At 37.7% G+C, this 17,685-nt stretch overlaps 1 protein-coding gene across 5 annotated transcripts in view; it reads right to left on the bottom strand.

The window, feature by feature from the left end:
• The window catches only part of RABGAP1 (RAB GTPase activating protein 1), a 169,158-nt gene that overhangs the window by 47,621 nt on the left and 103,852 nt on the right, over positions 1-17,685 (bottom strand). The window lies entirely within an intron of this gene.

Raw genomic sequence — 17,685 nt, 5'->3', positions numbered from 1 at the left:
GGCTATGAATGATAGATTGTGGCTTAAGACAAACAGGAAGGTTAGAAAATTATATGAAGAATGACAGAAGTACAAAAAGCTTCAGCACATTCTATGCCAGTTGTGTCAGTCATAACAGACTGACCGACGATAAAGATAACTTGAAAATGGATACACAGTTATGAGAGGGATAATTTAGAAATTCAAATGTACATAGAATAGGAAAACATAAAACACTTCTCTGAAAAAACTCTGTAACTGGTTAGTTCTCATCCATCTGCCTTCCCTCTAACTGTTTGATCATGGAAGTCATCAGGTAAGTAAGGGGTAAAATGCCCTTCAGAGAAGGTGACTTTGAAAATTCACATACTGCATTTTTGAAGCCTTCAAGAATGATAATAAATCGAGGAGTTCTATGTGAATCACGTGCTTAAAATATTTGGTCTTAGGAAATATGCTGAACAACTTGGGAATAAATCCATTTGACTTGCCAGAAGCCAACCTGTACAAAAATGATCCAAAAATTCTAACAATGATGGATTTAGTAAGTTCCTATCAGAATAATGACATTGTTAAATTTGAAAAGATTCTGAAAACAAATCACAGTAACATTTTGGACAATTCTTTCCTAAGAGAACACAGAAAAGAGCTTTTGTAAACCATCTAAACTCAAGTGCTTATAAAATTAAGATTTATACCATGATACACAGTCCTTTTATTTCTAAGCAGTTAAACACAGACATAGCTGATACAGGGCACTTGTTAGCATAAAGTATACTGGATGACAATATTCACAGCCAAATTACATCAGCCAAGTACATCTTTTCAGCAGACTGTACTTAGTAAAGCTTTTACAAATGTGAAAGTTTTTAACTAGTCAAAGCTACAGTTTTTCCAGTAGTCATGTATGGATATGAGAGTTGGACTATAAAGAAAGCTGAGAACTGAAGAATTGATGCTTTTTGAACTGTGGTGTTAGAGAAGACTCTTGAGGGTCCCTTGGACTGTGAGGAGATCAAACCAGTAATCTTAATGGAAATCAGTCCTGAATATTCATTGGAAGGACTGATACTGAAGCTTCAATACTTTGGCCACCTGATACGAAGAACTGACTCACTGGAAAAGACCCTGATGCCGGGAAAGACTGAAGGTAGGAGGAGAAGGGGACAACACAGGATGAGATGATTGGATGGTATCACCGACTTGATGGACATGAGTTTGAGCAAGCTTTGGGAGTTGGTGATGGACAGGGAAGCCTGGTGGGGTGCAGTCCATGGAGTCAGAAACAGTTGGATATGACTGAGCGACTGAGCTTACAAATGTACTTAAGGCAATCATGAAGAACAATTAAACCTTATAGGAACAAGAAATGGCAAAAGTATTGTAAGGTGATATGTCCTGAAAGTTACTGAAGTCATGGCAGATGTAGTTCTTTTAATCAACTGGCTCTATGCTTTGGCTGCTTCATTTATTCTAAGAAAACAACAGTTTTACTGTCCAGAAGAAAACAAAACTGCCATACGATTGTGCATTAGTAACATTCTGCCAACTTTTTCTGTTAAGAGCCAGATGGCAAATATTTACTCAACTCTCCCTCTGCACAGTAGAAGTAACCACAGACAAAATGTAAATGAATAAGCATTTCTTCATTCTAGTAAAACTTTATTTTCAAAACAAGAAGCATGCTGGATTTGCTGAAGTTTGCCAAGTCCTCTAAATATACAACATGATAACTTGTCACCAGCAACATGACCAGAGAGAAGATCTTTGGAATGATTTAGAATACACTGACATGTTACTGTTGATTAACTTTATATGTTTTACTTGCAGAAATTTTATAACAAGATACTACAACTTGAAATGTATATGCCTCTGAACACTTCTTCCCCATGTAATAATGAATGTTAAAAATATTTGCTGTATTTTACAAAAGTCAACTCTCCAAAGTGTATAGTTCTATAGCAGCAATGCAATAAAGATTTAAATGAAACCCTATAATTATAGTGGCATATTGTCCCTTATATTTCAAGCAGTAACACAAACAGTATACAAAACTCAGAAATTCTAAACATACACGTTAAAACATATTATACTGGCTAAAATAAAAAGACAATACCAAATGTTGGTGAGGATATGAGACAACTGGAACTCTTAATTGTTGCTAGTGGAGATACTAAATGATACAACCACTTCAGTGACTTACAAGGCAGTTTCCTGTAAAGTTAAATAGGCATTTACAAAGACCCAGCAATTTTATTCCAAATTTCATTTTGTTTCACACAGGATAAACAAAACCTTGTATCCAAGAGGAAAAAACATACACAAAAATGTTTATAATAATATTATTTGCAATGGCCCACAACTAGAAACCTCAAATGTCCATTAACAGGGGGAAAAAAAAGACAAACATATTACCATTCATATAATGGAATGTGTACATACATTGCTGGAAATAATTTTACTAAAATACTATAAAATAATAGCACTTTAAAAATGTATTCACTAAACAAATACAGAGAATTAACACTTCACACTAAAATCTGACTCTCTATTTCCTGTTCCCATACTCTTATAAAATGGGACTAGTCACTGTTCCCTAAACATAACCCCAAATTAATGATACAGCTTTAAGTGTTAGCTACTTGGTTGTGTCTGATTCTTTGCGATCCCATGGACTGTAGCCCGCCAGGCTCCTCTGTCCATGGAATTCTTCAGGCAAGAATACCAGAGTGGGCTGCCATTCCCTTCTCCAGGGGATCTTCCCGACCCAGATCGAACCCAGGTCTCCTGCATTGCAGGCGGATTCTTTACTGTGTAAGCCACCAGGGAAGTTCAATGTTACACCTTACTGCATTTTAAAAAGACAAATCTAACCTTTAATTTTCTTAGTATAATAACAAGCCCTTTTTGTTTTCTTATTTTAGTAAAACATTTCTGCTTCCTTACAATTATAATACTGGGGAAAAAAAGAGATAATTTCATAACTCAAATAACTGTAGCTTATGTTTGGTGAGCATATGCCTAGCTTTTATAAAATTATTTTTAAAATTGAGTTTATATTGTTTTGAAAATTAACTTTTACTAACTGTAAAATGTCCTGAGCCTCTTTTTCTGTTATTTGACAGTTATCCTATCCTAGCATTTTTAGTGGACAGTAACATGGCCATACCAAAATTTACTAGGCTGAATCTCAGACTCCGGTATATTCAGGCTGTTCTACTACTTTTGCTATAAACAAGGCTGTGAAGCAGAGTTGTGATTCTGAAGGGGAAGAGATGATTTGTGCAATCAATCTTTTCCCTAAAAGATCCAGCATAACTCTTATGTTTTGGGATTTGAGTTGCAGTGCCAATCTGTCCTCCAGAAAAGTTGTACACTCCAATTTACACACGACATTGGTATCACCTTTACATAACTGCCCTCCTGTTTTGGAACTGTCACTTATATACTTGTCTCAGCTTCCTTCTGGTCTGTATATAAGAACTGTCTCTAAAGTTGCAGAGAATGGCATATAAAATTTACAGACTCCATCCCATTCTAACTCCAATGCATTTTTTGCTGAACCCATGTTGACAAATATAGAGGGGAAAGAAAGGCACTATCATGCAAACATTCCCTCATTCTGTCAGTTGAGAAGCTTCCCAAGTGACTCAGTGGTCTTGACAATGCAGGCGCCACAGAAGACATGGGTTTGATCCCTGAGTCAGGAAGATCCCCTGGAAGAGGCAACCTGGAAATGGCAACCCACTCCAGGATTCTTGCCCGGGAAATCCCATGGACAGAGGAGCCTGGCGGGCCACAGTGCATGGGATCACAGAGCCAGACACGACTGAGTACATTGTCAGTCAGCAAGCAACGAACACATCTGGTGCCAGAATCTTGGTTTCCAATACCATTTACCAATAGAAGGCACTAGGCTCCTTTTGGAAACGGTTGATTCCAGGACTGGGGTAGGAGATACACAAGATAATCCCAGAACATCGAGAATTGGCAGAGGATAAGGAAGCACTTCCCCCCAACTCACACCACAAAGAAAACCACCCATAACCATGGGAACATGTCAAAGTGAAGTATGTGCCAAACATAGTTTCTGGTAGCCACAGCCGGAACAATTTGAGCAATAAAATTAATGTAGTAATACTAGATTATAAGCTAAAGTATAAAAGAAATATCCATGGATCTATGCTTATATAAATAAATGAACAAATAAGTAAATAAATGGGGGCAGAGGGGAAGAGGCAAATCTTCCAGAGAGAGCTCCAAATAATTTCTGTAACCATCGTGCCCTCATGGAGGGAGCCCACTCCTCTGCTGGTTGTGCCCAGAGTCTTCCTTCAGAAGCGTACAGGATGGTAACAGGGCGAAAAAGTCACAACACTGAAGAACTCTGACAGACACAGCCTCAGTCAGATGCTCACGGTGCACACCAACAGGGACGAGTCATGCTGACAGCACAGCACGTACCCTCGATCTGAGGTAATGAAAACGGGGGTTGGCTACGTATTCTTCTTCCCCCAAACTCAAAAACTTAGGAGAAAAACACCAGACAAATTCCAAACGAGGGATATTCTATAAATACCTGACCAGCATTCCTTATAGCCATCAAAGTCATCAAAAACAAGGAAAGTCTAAGAAACTGCTACAGACAAGAGAAGCCTAAGGAGAGAGGAGGACTAAACAAAATGTAGTATCCTAGATGGGCTATGGAAGAGAAAACGGACATTAAGAATAAATGATGGAACTCTAAAGCATGGACTCTGCTTAACAGTAATGTATCAACGCTGGCTCACTAATTGAAACAAACGTATCATGTTAAGATTTGCACTTACTTGGGCACTCAATAAAATGCTGCACTGAATCTGTGGAATAAAACTGTTGAAATGAATGCTGTGGGTACAAGCTCAATAGTAATAAAAAAAAAAAGAGTCTCTGTTCATGTAATTAATTTTTAGGTGATTTCTTTCTTGTCCCCAATTCCTAAGCTCTTTTTAGTGTATATGAGAAAGCACCAGCAAGGCTTTGTTACTTTCTTAAAGTGTAAGGCTTGTCTAAAATAATTCGTGCAGACAAAAATCTAAGGAAATAACATTTGTGCTGTTTTTTGGTCCCATCTTGGTTTTGAAAGTCATCCATTAGTTCAAATCACAGTGGTACCAAGTTCTGTAATTTTTCTGGATGACTATTTTTATACCTTACTGTGAGAATTGGCTCAATGAGTAACTTCTCAGGATTAACAAGGTACTGGGAACTGACGGAAACTCTTTGAATACACACCCTTTGTAAACTCAAGTTGAAAAATAGAAAGCTAAGAATGGCAGGAAGAAAAAGAAAGTACCCAAACAAAGAAAATGCAGTGGAAGGCTGCCATGAGAAATAACCAGCATAGAGAAGATTATTATTTCCAAAGTAACTTGTTGCTTAAAGAAAAAGTTAGATCTTCTTAAGATTATTTGGAATGCAATAAATGCTTTGTTAAAAGCCATCATGTAATACTTAAGAAAACAAAACAAGTCCACTCAAATCCACCATGCTATATCTTATCTTCACAATATATTTCACAGAAACAAAATAATTTTTTGGCTACATTTTGCTCTTTAAAAATCAGCTACAGATTGTCAGAAGTGATTTTAAAGACTTAGTTTTTTAAATTCCTTAGGATAAAAACTCAAAAGAAGGAAAATGAAATTTAAGAAGTACTATGCCTAAAAATGAATAAATAAGGACCAAAAACCTTCTTGAGGTAAAATCATTTTCTTAATGTTCTATTTCCCAAATCTCTTTCTTATTTACATTTTCTTACTTCTCTGAATTATAAATATTCTAAGACGGTAGACCTCAATACCTCAGTAATACGAGGTACAGTGTATTTGTAAAAAACAAATGGTGTGTGTGAGCATGTTTAGCTGTGTCCCACTGTGTGTGTCCCCATGGACTGTAGCCCACCAGGTTCCCCTGTCCATGGAATTTTCCAGGAAAGAATACTGGAGCGGGTTGCCATTTCCTACTCCAGGCGATCTTTCTGACCCAGGAATTGAACCCGTGTCTCCTGTGTCTCTTGCATTGGTAGGTAGATTCCTTTATCACTGCACCACCTGGGAAACCCATAAAACATATTAAAGCCCCTCAATTCCATTTATAGTTTAATCAACAAGAATTCTAGAAATAAATATCTGTTTGATGGGCTCACTTAACACTGACAGTGTACATTTTTATCTTAAATTCAGATTTCAAGAACATAAAAATGTATATCTGTGCAAACATAATTTTACTTGTCCCTATGTAACTAGCACCATTTATCTTCAAATTAGTTTTCTTTCAACTTGCAATGCTGTTATTCCACACCAGTGCAGTAAGCAGGAACTTCAGTGTAAACCAGATTTGTGGGTAGACACTGCTTTGTGTATTTATCCTGGTGATTTACTCTCAGATACAAAACTCATAATTCTAGTAAAATATTCATTGGATAACATTTAATAAAACACTTTAAAAGCTCAACCAAAGAAGGTAAGAAATTAATCTTTAACATATTTAAATAACTGAAATACTGTATAGGTATTCAGTAATTGGGGCTTCCCGGGTGGCTCAGTGGTTAAGAATCCACCTGCCAGTGCAGGAGATACAGAAGATACGGGTTTGATCTTTGGGTCAGGAAGATCCTCTCAAGAATGAAAAGGCAACCCACTTCAGTATTCTTGCCTGAAACATTTCATGGACAGAGGAGCCTGGTGGGCTATAGTCCATGGGCTTGCAAAAAGTTGGACATGACTGAGAGCCTAACACATTCAGTAATTAATGTTTCAAAATTTCCACTCCAAACACATCATACACATAACAAAGTGTAACTAGATTTCCGCAAACATGGAAGTAACTGAAGGCATTTCATAATCTGGCCACAACTATGTGAAGACTGGAGTTGGACCTCTGACAAATACCAAAGACAGATTTTAGGTGCTATAACGAGGTCACACCAGGTAACAGAACACAATGCCATAGAATACTGACTCTGGGTCAAGCAGTTCTATCGCTAAAAACTGCCTCTCTTACTTGCTAACTGTGTGACCTCGGACAAGTCACTTAACTAGTGTGAGCCTTAATATCACTATCTGTAAAATTTATGCAATGCTCACTGTCTTACAAAGTTTATGAGAAGGAAATTAAATACTGCATGGGAAGCAGGTAGCATTAAGCCTTGTCCATCAGTAACAGCTTTTTCCCATCAGACTTGAGATTTATGATGCTGGCGTATTTCCAACCTTGGGAGAGAAGCCAAAAGCAAAATGTGTATTTGGCAAATTTTCCCATATTTGAAACTCAGTGAACTGTGAGGGATCTGCAATTTTAGATAGCATCCAATTCAGAAATCCAATATATATTATCGACATCATAATTTATTTTAACCAAATAAAATTATAAAGAAGATAATAATAAAGGTAGCAGAAAAGCTGACGCAAAATATAAATAGTGCAATAACTTTTTCAAACCTATGATCCAGGCTAAGCAGAACACTCTAGAACTCAGTATAAAACACCTTTGCTGATTATCTTTCAAAAACATCATTTCTCAGAGGAAAAATCCATTTGGGTTTCTCTACTGACTCATTTAGTAAAGACTTCATTTACTTCAAGACAATCAACTAACTCTACCCACACCTAGTGCTACTGATTCTTCTTTCCTCTTGCTTCCCTTCCAGTAAGAAAACGACTTCCCCCAAACATAACACAGCAAAAAGACAACTATATTCTATAATTAATGAACGTGCCAAACAATCTTTTATTGCAGAAAGCAGACTCGAAAAGCAGCCTCCAGAAATGTTTGCCAACTAGGTGCCTCTAACTTTAAAACACTTTAGCATGGTTACCAGCCAAACAGTTACATACTCATTATGTTGGATCTATATACACAGTGTAATAGAAAATTAAATGGCTTCTTCAAAAAACATGACTTTTTAATAAAATAAGGTATGGTTATCATTGTTTCAATCCAAATATGGCATCATAGTGCCATTCTAAAAATAAATCTAAGTCCCATGTGAGATTCAGCCTTTTAGCTGTGTTCATTTCCTTTTAGGGCTCAAGTTTCCCACAGGAAAATTATTCAGTGCTTGGCAAAACTGTCCCAAATCATGTATAGATAAGGCACAACTGCTAACTGCACCATCAATCTTTTCCTGCTTTGTTATTGTTGATTCTCCTTCACAGTACCCCATCATGGAAAGACCCAAGACGCAGAAAATGCTCAAGAACTTTCAACTGACAAAAGTGAAGACAGTAAGTGTCACTATGAGTAAAAGGTGTCAAGGTAGTAATTTATGAGTCAGCTAAATTAGAAGACAAAATTATTTTATATAAAGTCACATTTCAAATGTATGTTTCTGATAATTGTGATGAATACCAAATATTTCAACTGTATTATTATTACTGAGCAAAAGTGCACATCAAATGCCCTTTTAATACTTCTTAAAACAGATTGTATTATTTGACTGATATCATTCATCTAAAGATTTTATAAACTGTTAACATGCTAAAAATAAAATCTTTTCAAAATCACTCTCAATATAGAAGAAAATTCATGTTTAAGATTTTAATTTTCCAAAGTAAAGAGTTAATTTTAAGAAACAATCCTGCTTAGTCGCTTAGCTGTGTCTAAGTCTTTGTGACCCCATGGATTATAGCCTGCCAGGCTCTTCGGTCCATGGGGATCCTCGAGGCCAGCATACTGGAATGGGTTGCCATCCCCTCCTCCAGGGGATCTTTCCAACCCAGGGATTGAACCCAGGTCTCCCACATTGCAGGCGGACTCTTTACTGTCTGAACCATTAGGCTACCTAAGAAACAACTAACAAGAAATAATTAAAGATTTAAAAGTTATCTTATTATATTATTAATGTATAAAGCTATAATCAGTTAGATCTTTGTCTACTAACCTAAAAACTTAACAGCATAGAGAAATATAGTCAATCAAGCTCTATTAGTGTCTATGTAGTAATGGCTTATTACGTAGGTAGTAAGAGCCCTCCTGGAATTAAATTTTTTATGTTTTCCTATTTAAAATTCCTGGGAAACAGCAACTTTAAAACAATAAGCAATGATATTCAATTTTATTTAAGCAAAAACTTCACCCTCCAATCTCACTAGCAGTACAAATAATATAAATACAAATGAAAGCTTTCTAAAGTCATATGTTTCATATGTTTTTATTTCCCCTAACGAAGTGACTGCTACTGATAAAGAAAACTTGTTAACTAATTAAGATTTTTCAAATCTTAATTTGTTTGGTTGAAAGCACCAATGAAAAGACTTTTTATTTTATTTAATCCACATCAAAATCTGAACACTTTTCCAAAGCTGCTGGAAATGCCCAATTTCTAAGCACTTGACCAATGCTGAACAATCCTTTGGACTTATTTTTTGTCATGTTTGAGCCAGGGAAGTCTGAGACCTGGACTTTAGTCCCAGTTCTGCAACTAACTTAACTGTATTACTGCTCTGGGTCTCCCGTTCCCCATTTGAGAAAGGAAGAATCTAGATTATGAACTCTAAGGGATCCTGTAGCTCTGTCACTTTAGGATTCTATATTGATGTTATTCACCTACTCAAAAACCTTAAGTCCATCTCCAATTCCTAAGCAAATCACATCCCTTGGCCTTTAATTCCAGATCAGGTAGCCCCAAATTTATCTTTCTGACCTTATTCCATTATATCTCAAGTTGAAACCATACTGCCCTATTCACAAGGAAGCTAACAGCAGGTGCTAACATATACTGAATGCTTACTTCAGATCAAGCACTATGCTGAGCTTTACATGCATTAGCTCAGTAACCTTTACAATATTTGTATAAGACGTACTATTCACAACAGAAACTAAGAGGGATTATGAATCTTGTCCAAGGTCTCACAGTAACTGCCTGCCTCTCAAGCACACACTTTTAATTACTACATATTACACCACCGATATGCAGATGACACCACCCTTATGGCAGAAAGTGAAGAGGAATTAAAAAGCCTCTTGATGAAAGTGAAAGAGGACAGTGAAAAAGTTGGCTTAAAGCTCAACATTCAGAAAACAAAGATCATGGCATCTGGTCCCATCACTTCATGGGAAATAGATGTGGAAACTGTCGGACTTTATTTTTCTGGGCTCCAAAATCACTGCAGATGGTGACCGCAGCCATGAAATTAAAAGACGCTTACTCCTTGGAAGGAAAGTTATATCCCACCTAGATAGCATATTGAAAAGCAGAGACATTACTTTGCCAACAAAGGTCCGTCTAGTCAAGGCTATGGTTTTCCTGTGGTCATGTATGGATGTGAGAGTTGGACTGTGAAGAAAGCTGAGCGACGAAAAATTGATGCTTTTGAACTGTGGTGTTGGAGAATACTCCTGAGAGTCCCTTGGACTGCAAGGAGATCCAACCAGTCCATTCTGAAGGAGATCAGCCCTGGGTGTTCTTTGGAGGGAATGACGCTAAAGCTGAAGCTCCAGTACTTTGGCTACCTCATGTGAAGAGTTGACTCATTAGAAAAGAATCTGATGCTGGGAGGGATTGGAGGCAGGAGAAGGGGATGACAGAGGATGAGATGGCTGGATGGCATCACCGACTTGATGGACGTGAGTTTGAGTGAACTCCAGGAGTTGGTGATGGACAAGGAGGCCTAGCGTTCTGCGATTCACGGGGTCGCAAAGAGATGGACACGACTGAGCGACTGAACTGAACTGACATGGTCTCTATTAAGTATATAAATGCTCCTTGGAAGAAGAATGACAAACCTAGACAGTGTATTAAAAAGCAGAGACATCATTTTGCTAACAAATGCTCTAATATTCAAAGCTATGGTTTTTCCATAGCTTCTCCAGTCATGTACGGATGTGACAGTTGGACCATAAAGAAGGCTGAGCGCCAAAGAATTGATGCTTTTGAATTGTGCTGCTGAAGAAGACTCTTGAGAGTTCCTTGGACAGCAAGGAGATCAAACCACTCATTCCTAAAGGAAATCAACCCTGAATATTCATTGGAAGAGTTGGTGCTGAAACTCCCATTACTTTGGCCACCTGATGCGAAGAGCTGACTCATTGGAAAAGACCCTGATGTTGGGAAAGATTGAAGGCAGGAGGAGAAGGGGGTGACAGAGGATGAGATGGTGGGATGGCATCACTGACTCAAAGGACATGAGTATGAGCAAACTCTGAGAGACAGTGAAGGACAGGGAAGCGGTTCATGGGGTCACAAAGAGTTGGACATGACTTAGTAACTGAACAACAACATTTAGGCCTTTGGAGCTTAAAATACTTTGTCATAGTTTTATTTTTTCCTAATAAAACTCGTTTTTAAAGTTCAGTTAAAATGATACCTCTTTACCACTTCAGTCCCTAAACTATTTCTTTTCAATCTCTAAACTAGTAAAGCTCTTACTGTAATCCCCAGTGACTTGTTCCTTGATAAAGTACATCTAAATATATGTATCTTAATGTTGGAAAACTTCAGGACTAATTCTCCTGTGGAACATATTATAAAAGCAGAATGGGGAGCACATGTATACCTGTGGCGGATTCATTTCGATGTTTGGCAAAACTAATACAATATTGTAAAGTTTAAAAATAAAATAAAATAAAACTAAAAAAAAAAAAAAAAAAGCAGAACAAAATACATAAAACGGCAATAATATAAGGGAGTAAACCATCAAGGCAGGACTTTAGGGGGTTATGATCCCCGAGAGAAAGAGGCTCACCAAGCTCCTCCACAGTCACCCAGGGTCTTTCCTCTGAGGGTATAAGCTCATTTCCAGCAGGCCCTGTTAAGTTACTGGGAGACTGACTCTTTGCAACAAGAAAATAACAGTGGCAATCTTTCATTGAGTTTCTATGGTGCCATCATGCACAATTCTATATCTATATACTTAAGATGTGACAGCATCATTTTTTCACAATAATGCTAACAAGGGGATCAGATCAGATCACTCACTCAAGTCGTGTCCGACTCTTCGAGACACCATGAATCGCAGCATGCCAGGCCTCCCTGTCCATCACCAACTCCCAGAGTTCACTGAGACTCACGTCCATCGAGTCAGTGATGCCATCCAGCCATCTCATCCTCTGTCATCCCCTTCTCCTCTTGCCCCCAAACCCTCCCAGCATCAGAGTCTTTTCCAATTAGTCAACTCTTCGCATGAGATGGCCAAAGTACTGGAGTTTCAGCTTTAGCATCATTCCTTCCAAAGATATGCCAGGGCTGATCTCCTTCAGAATGGACTCGTTGGATCTCCTTGCAGTCCAAGGGACTCCATTTTACAGAGTAGAGAACCAAGAGCCAGAGATTCCAAAATCCATGCTCTTTTCACTACCTATCTCAGAAAAAGTGATCCAAACACTTTATTTATAAAGTAAATGCAGTAACAATGTGAAGAGTTTTACATCAATGCAACATGCATCTGATCTTGAATTGACTCCTATATTAGAGTCTTCTTCACTTAAAGGTAAGTATCCTTCTGAAGTTCTGACAGATTATATTACCTAACACACTGAGAACTAGGATTTAAATTGTCTTATTTCCAGTGCTCTGTAGGCTAAGGCTACACATATATCTGTAATATAATGACCACTAACTATACATGACATTAACATAATCTAAGTAGGAATGTTTTTAATTCCTACAAATACCATGTCACAAGGGAGAATGTTTTAAAATGAAAATGCCTTTTAAGTAAAATTCTGCTCCTCAGGGACCAATGAAGACGGAGATACACAAATGGATTTTTTTTTTTTTTTTGGTCTAGCTATAAATAAACTGCTTTGGCAGTGGGGGTTTCCCCAGTCTTACCGGAAGAATTTTCAGAAATATATCATGCTATTTAATGTTGTAACTTTTGCTTTCTCCCCAAAGTAATGTCTCACTAATTCAATAAATATTTACTGAAAGCTAAGAGACACAAATTAAAGTTTTACTTTGAAAAGACTCTTTCGTATTTTGATCAAAGCCAATATGATTTTTTTTCTAACAAGCCAATAAAACTTTTATCAAGTGACTACACTCATGATAATTTAACATTATGTGCTTTTTACTTCCCTAAAGGCTTTCTCATGTCATATATTGTTTGATAACTGTAGATCACTTTTGTCTATTGATTCTTTGGGTTCCTTTAATCCTGTCCAGCTAAATTTTTTTATCCCAATCTCTTTCAAGGGGTATGGAGAGAGAAGACTACAGAAATTGTACTTTACCCAGAGTACCCATTCCATATGCTGCCTTCTGAGAAAATCTATCTAACACGCATTTTCTTACCTTGTACTCTCATAATGCCAGGTCTTACATTACAGATACTTGTATACCAGTACACATATACTCATTACATATACACACACATTTTTTTCCATATATTCCTTCCCATGATGTCAAAGTAGAAGCTTTTTAATATCTGCTATCTTCTCTTGGTTGAAAAAAATAATAATTAATTTAGAAAGATTCAAACATACTTATGTTTGAGGCATAGTAACAGATTAGAAATCAAAAAGGTCTTAGAGCCTCAAAATTCAATTTTCACAATCGTCAAAGAGGGATAACATCCTTCTTGCCTGTCTTCTAGGAGGAAGAAATCAGATGATAACTAGGAACTGCTCAGTTCAGGACCATAGGTAATACAGTGCTATCAAACCCTCATTTTCTACTTTAGTGATATGTTCTAAACCTACACTTCCTGATTCCATTCTGTTAAAATTTACCTACTGCTCCCTAAATGTGGTCTATGCTTTTCATAAAAAATAATATACAAACATACTTGTAAAGGTCAAACAGCACAAAGCCTACAAAGAAAAAGAACAGACCTCTCATACTTCACATACTTTTAGCTGTTTTTTATTTCTGAAGAAAATGCGTAATTGCAACTCTTTGGCTTTTTTGAAAAACAGAGTTTCTAGTATGGGAGGTGATACTATGGCTCTGTTACAGTCTCATCCCAACCTACCCTCCAACATACTTCCCTATCCTCATCATGACACTCAACATAACTGCTACAATTTTTGGCTAAATCAATATTATTCATAACTGAATCACAGAGTATATATCATGATCAAATTTCCTTCTTTACCTTTCTACCTTTTCTAAAGTTACTAATTATGAGATTTTTTCTTTCCTTCAGTGTTCTATGTATCTGTATTTGTAAGGCAGGTAAATATTTTGAGACCCCAAATATCTCAAAATGGGTTTTACCCTACACTTGAATGAAAGTTTGGGCATAAAATTCTAGGTTAAAAATCACTTCTTAAAATTTTGAACTTATTCCCAATTATTTTCTTGCTTCAATGTAGTAGGAAGTCCAATGCTATTCAGATCTCTGTACTCAGGATGTTTCTACAGCCCCCATCCCTACTCAAGACCAAGATCCCTTTAGGGTTTTCTTTATCCTCAGTTTTCTGAAATTTTATGATTTGCCATTACAGTCTTTTTTATTACATTAAGTTGGTTGGTCCTTTTCATTGTTGTTCAGTTGCTAAGTCATGTCAGACTTTTTTCAGCCCCACGCACTGCAGCACAACAGGCCTCCCTGTGCCTCACCAACACTCGGAGTTTGCCCAAGTTCACATCCATTCAATCAGTAATGCTATCCAACCATCTCATCCTCTGTTGCCCTCTTCTCCTTTTGCCTTCAATCCTTCCCAGCATCAGGGTTTTTTCTAATGAGCTGGTTGTTTGCATCAGGTGGCCAAAGTATTAAGAGCTTCAGCATCAGGGCTTTCAAAGAGTATTCAGGGGCTGACTTCCCTTTGGATTGACTGGTTTGATCTTGCTGTCCAAGGGACTCTCAAGAGTGTTTTCTAGCACCACGGTTTGAAAGCATCAATTCTTTGGTGCTCAGCCTTCTTTCTGGTCCAACTCCCACATCCGTAAGTGACTACTTCCTTTTCATTATGTAAACTCATATCCTTCAGTTGATAAATTTCTTTTGTGTTATCTGAGGATGTCTCCATTCTTCTCTGTTTCTGAAAGTCTAAGAAAGACTAAGAAGTCAGATATTGGACCCCCGATCACGTCTCTAATTGTCTGGCTTTCATCTATTTTACTATTTTTTGTTTCACTATTTGGTCTATCTCAATTTTATCTTCCAACTTCTCTAATTTAAAAAAATGTCTGATTATATTTTTAATCTCAAGAGCTTTCTTATTTTTTTTTTAAATGGCATCCTATTTTCTTTAATGCTTGGACTTCCCTGGTGGCTCAGACGGTAAAGCGTCTGCCTACAATGCTTGAGACCCGGGTTCAAACCCTGGGTCGGGAAGATCTTCTGGAGAAGGAAATGGCAACGCACTCCAGTATTCTTGCCTGGAAAATGCCATGGATGGAAGAGCCTGGTAGGCTACAGTCCATGGGGTGGCAAAGAGTCGGACACGACTGAGAGACTTCACTTTCACTTTTCTTTAATGGAAGCAAAACCATCTCTGAAAATATTTAGTTATAAATATTTGATTTTGGGGCGGGGGAGAAGTTTTCTTCTATGACTTGCATTGCTTCTGCTTCCTCGGATTTGTTTTGGGTTTTGCACATTTAATATACATATTCTCAAATCTATTCATAAGACTTTCTCTGGTTGACTACTGATATTAAAATATAAGGAATAAAAATCAACTGGAAGCCTTAGATGCATGAGTGGGATTCACTGACTGATGGGCATCAACTTAAAGTGATGGGCCTGCCCAGTCCATTTGAACTGAGAGCCCTCAAATACTGGTCCCCAGGCTGGACTCCTCTTATCTCCTGCTTTAGAAAGTTTAAGGTTGACTAAGAGCATTCTAGAAGTATAATGGGAAGAGGATGTTTTTGTTGTTTAGTTGCTCAGTTGTGTATGACTCTTCTGTGAGCCCCCTGAACTCTAGCCCACCAGACTCCTCTGTCCATGGATTTCCCAGGCAAGAGTGGAAACTGGAGTGGGTTGCCATTTCCTTCTCCAGGGGATCTTCCCAACTCAGGGATTGGACCCATGTCCCCTGCATTGGCAGGCATATTCTTACCACTGAGCCACCAGGGAAGCCCAGGAAGAGGATACTGATTATTTAACAAGCAGACATTCTCTTGACACTAAGGTTTTCAACAAAGTGTTTTAGGCACATTCTCAGCTAGGCCTGGCATCTGGAACATCTGTGGTTCAATCTCTGAAGAGTAACTTTCCCGTCTTCTGCTGGGATGGTGAAAAACCAATTGTCTACTAGTGCCAGCTTGGGATGGAGATCAAGGTAGTGGGTGACAGTACCTAAATGTGCTTTCAATAAACTTTCTAACAATTGTTTCATTTTCAGCTTCATGTTACTCTCTGCCTGTAGAGGCATATCAAGAATCTAATTTCCACCTATTTATTGGGTTTTATGGGCAGATTAGTTTGACTCTTTTTGTCCCTCCTCCATGACTTTAGAATTCGGCTTTGTCAATTCTGCAGTCAGTTACCACTTGTCTGCTGGGTATCTATAACCCCAAATTTTGGGGGGTTCATTCATCTGCCAATACCTCTGCTCCTCTTCTCTTTGTCCATATGTATTATACTTCTGCTGTTTTTGTAGTGGATCAAACCAGTCAGTCCTAAAGGAAATCAGTCCTGAATATTCATTGGAAAGACTAATGCTGAAGCTGAAACTCTAATACTGTGGCCACCTGATGCGAAGAACTGACTCCTTGGACAAGACCTTAATGCTGGGAAAGATTGAAAGCAGGAGGAGAAGGGGACGACAGAGGATAAGATGGTTGGATGGCATCACTGACTGGATGGACATTGAGTTTGAGCAAGCTCTGGGAGTTGGTGATGGACATGGAAGCCTGGCATGCTGCAGTCCACGGGGTTGCAAAGAGTCAGACATGACTGAGCAACTGAACTGACTGTGGAGTTAACAGAAATAAACATACATACTAAATCTGCTAATATTTAGTAGAAGTCTGTCACATGTTTTCCAAGTATAGAAGTTAGTTGATATATTGATAAAAGTTTCTTAATCTCTCTAAACCTAAGTTTCCTCACCTGTTTTATGTATCTATATATATACACACACACACACATACACATACATATATAAAACAAAAAATAACCCCTACCCGATAGGTTTCTGTGACAGTTACATGAGGTAACAATGTAGATTCTGAAGTCAGAAAGACTTGGGTTTGAATCCCATATCTTCTATTATTAACTGCTTGACTCTGGCAACTCCAAATCTCACATTTCTCATCTTTGTAATGGGGTTAATAATATGAGTCACTAGCTCACAGACTGTTGGAACGATTAAATAAGACAAAGTTTATAAAACTCTTCTGAAGCATAAGACGACTCTGTTAACAATTATATTGTTGCCCATAATGCTTTATACACCTAAAATTACACACCCGAGCACATACACACACCGTATATCAGCCTATTTAAGTCTTCTTCAGGACTTGGCTGAAGAAAGCCAAACTCCAACTCCTCTGCAAAAACAACAAGATATAATAGGAAAGGACAACGAATTAGGAAGTATGCAGTCTGAGTATTGTCGCAAATGGATATGTGGCCACCGGACTGTTTTCCTATTGGTAAAGAGAGAATCAGACCAAATGATCTATGTCTTTTTTCAAATGATGTTCCCTGTCTCCTTTGGGGATAATATGACTTTCAAAAATTCAATGTTTCTAATTACCTGTCTGATACTGTTAATTTTTATAGGTATTTTCATGTATCTTGCTTTTCCAACTAGATAGTATGT

This window comes from Bos javanicus, chromosome 11, assembly GCF_032452875.1.
Source record: "Bos javanicus breed banteng chromosome 11, ARS-OSU_banteng_1.0, whole genome shotgun sequence".
Lineage (NCBI taxonomy): Eukaryota > Metazoa > Chordata > Mammalia > Artiodactyla > Bovidae > Bos > Bos javanicus.
The sequence above is the reverse complement of the archived record's forward strand: the minus strand, read 5'-3'. Positions and strand labels throughout refer to the sequence as shown.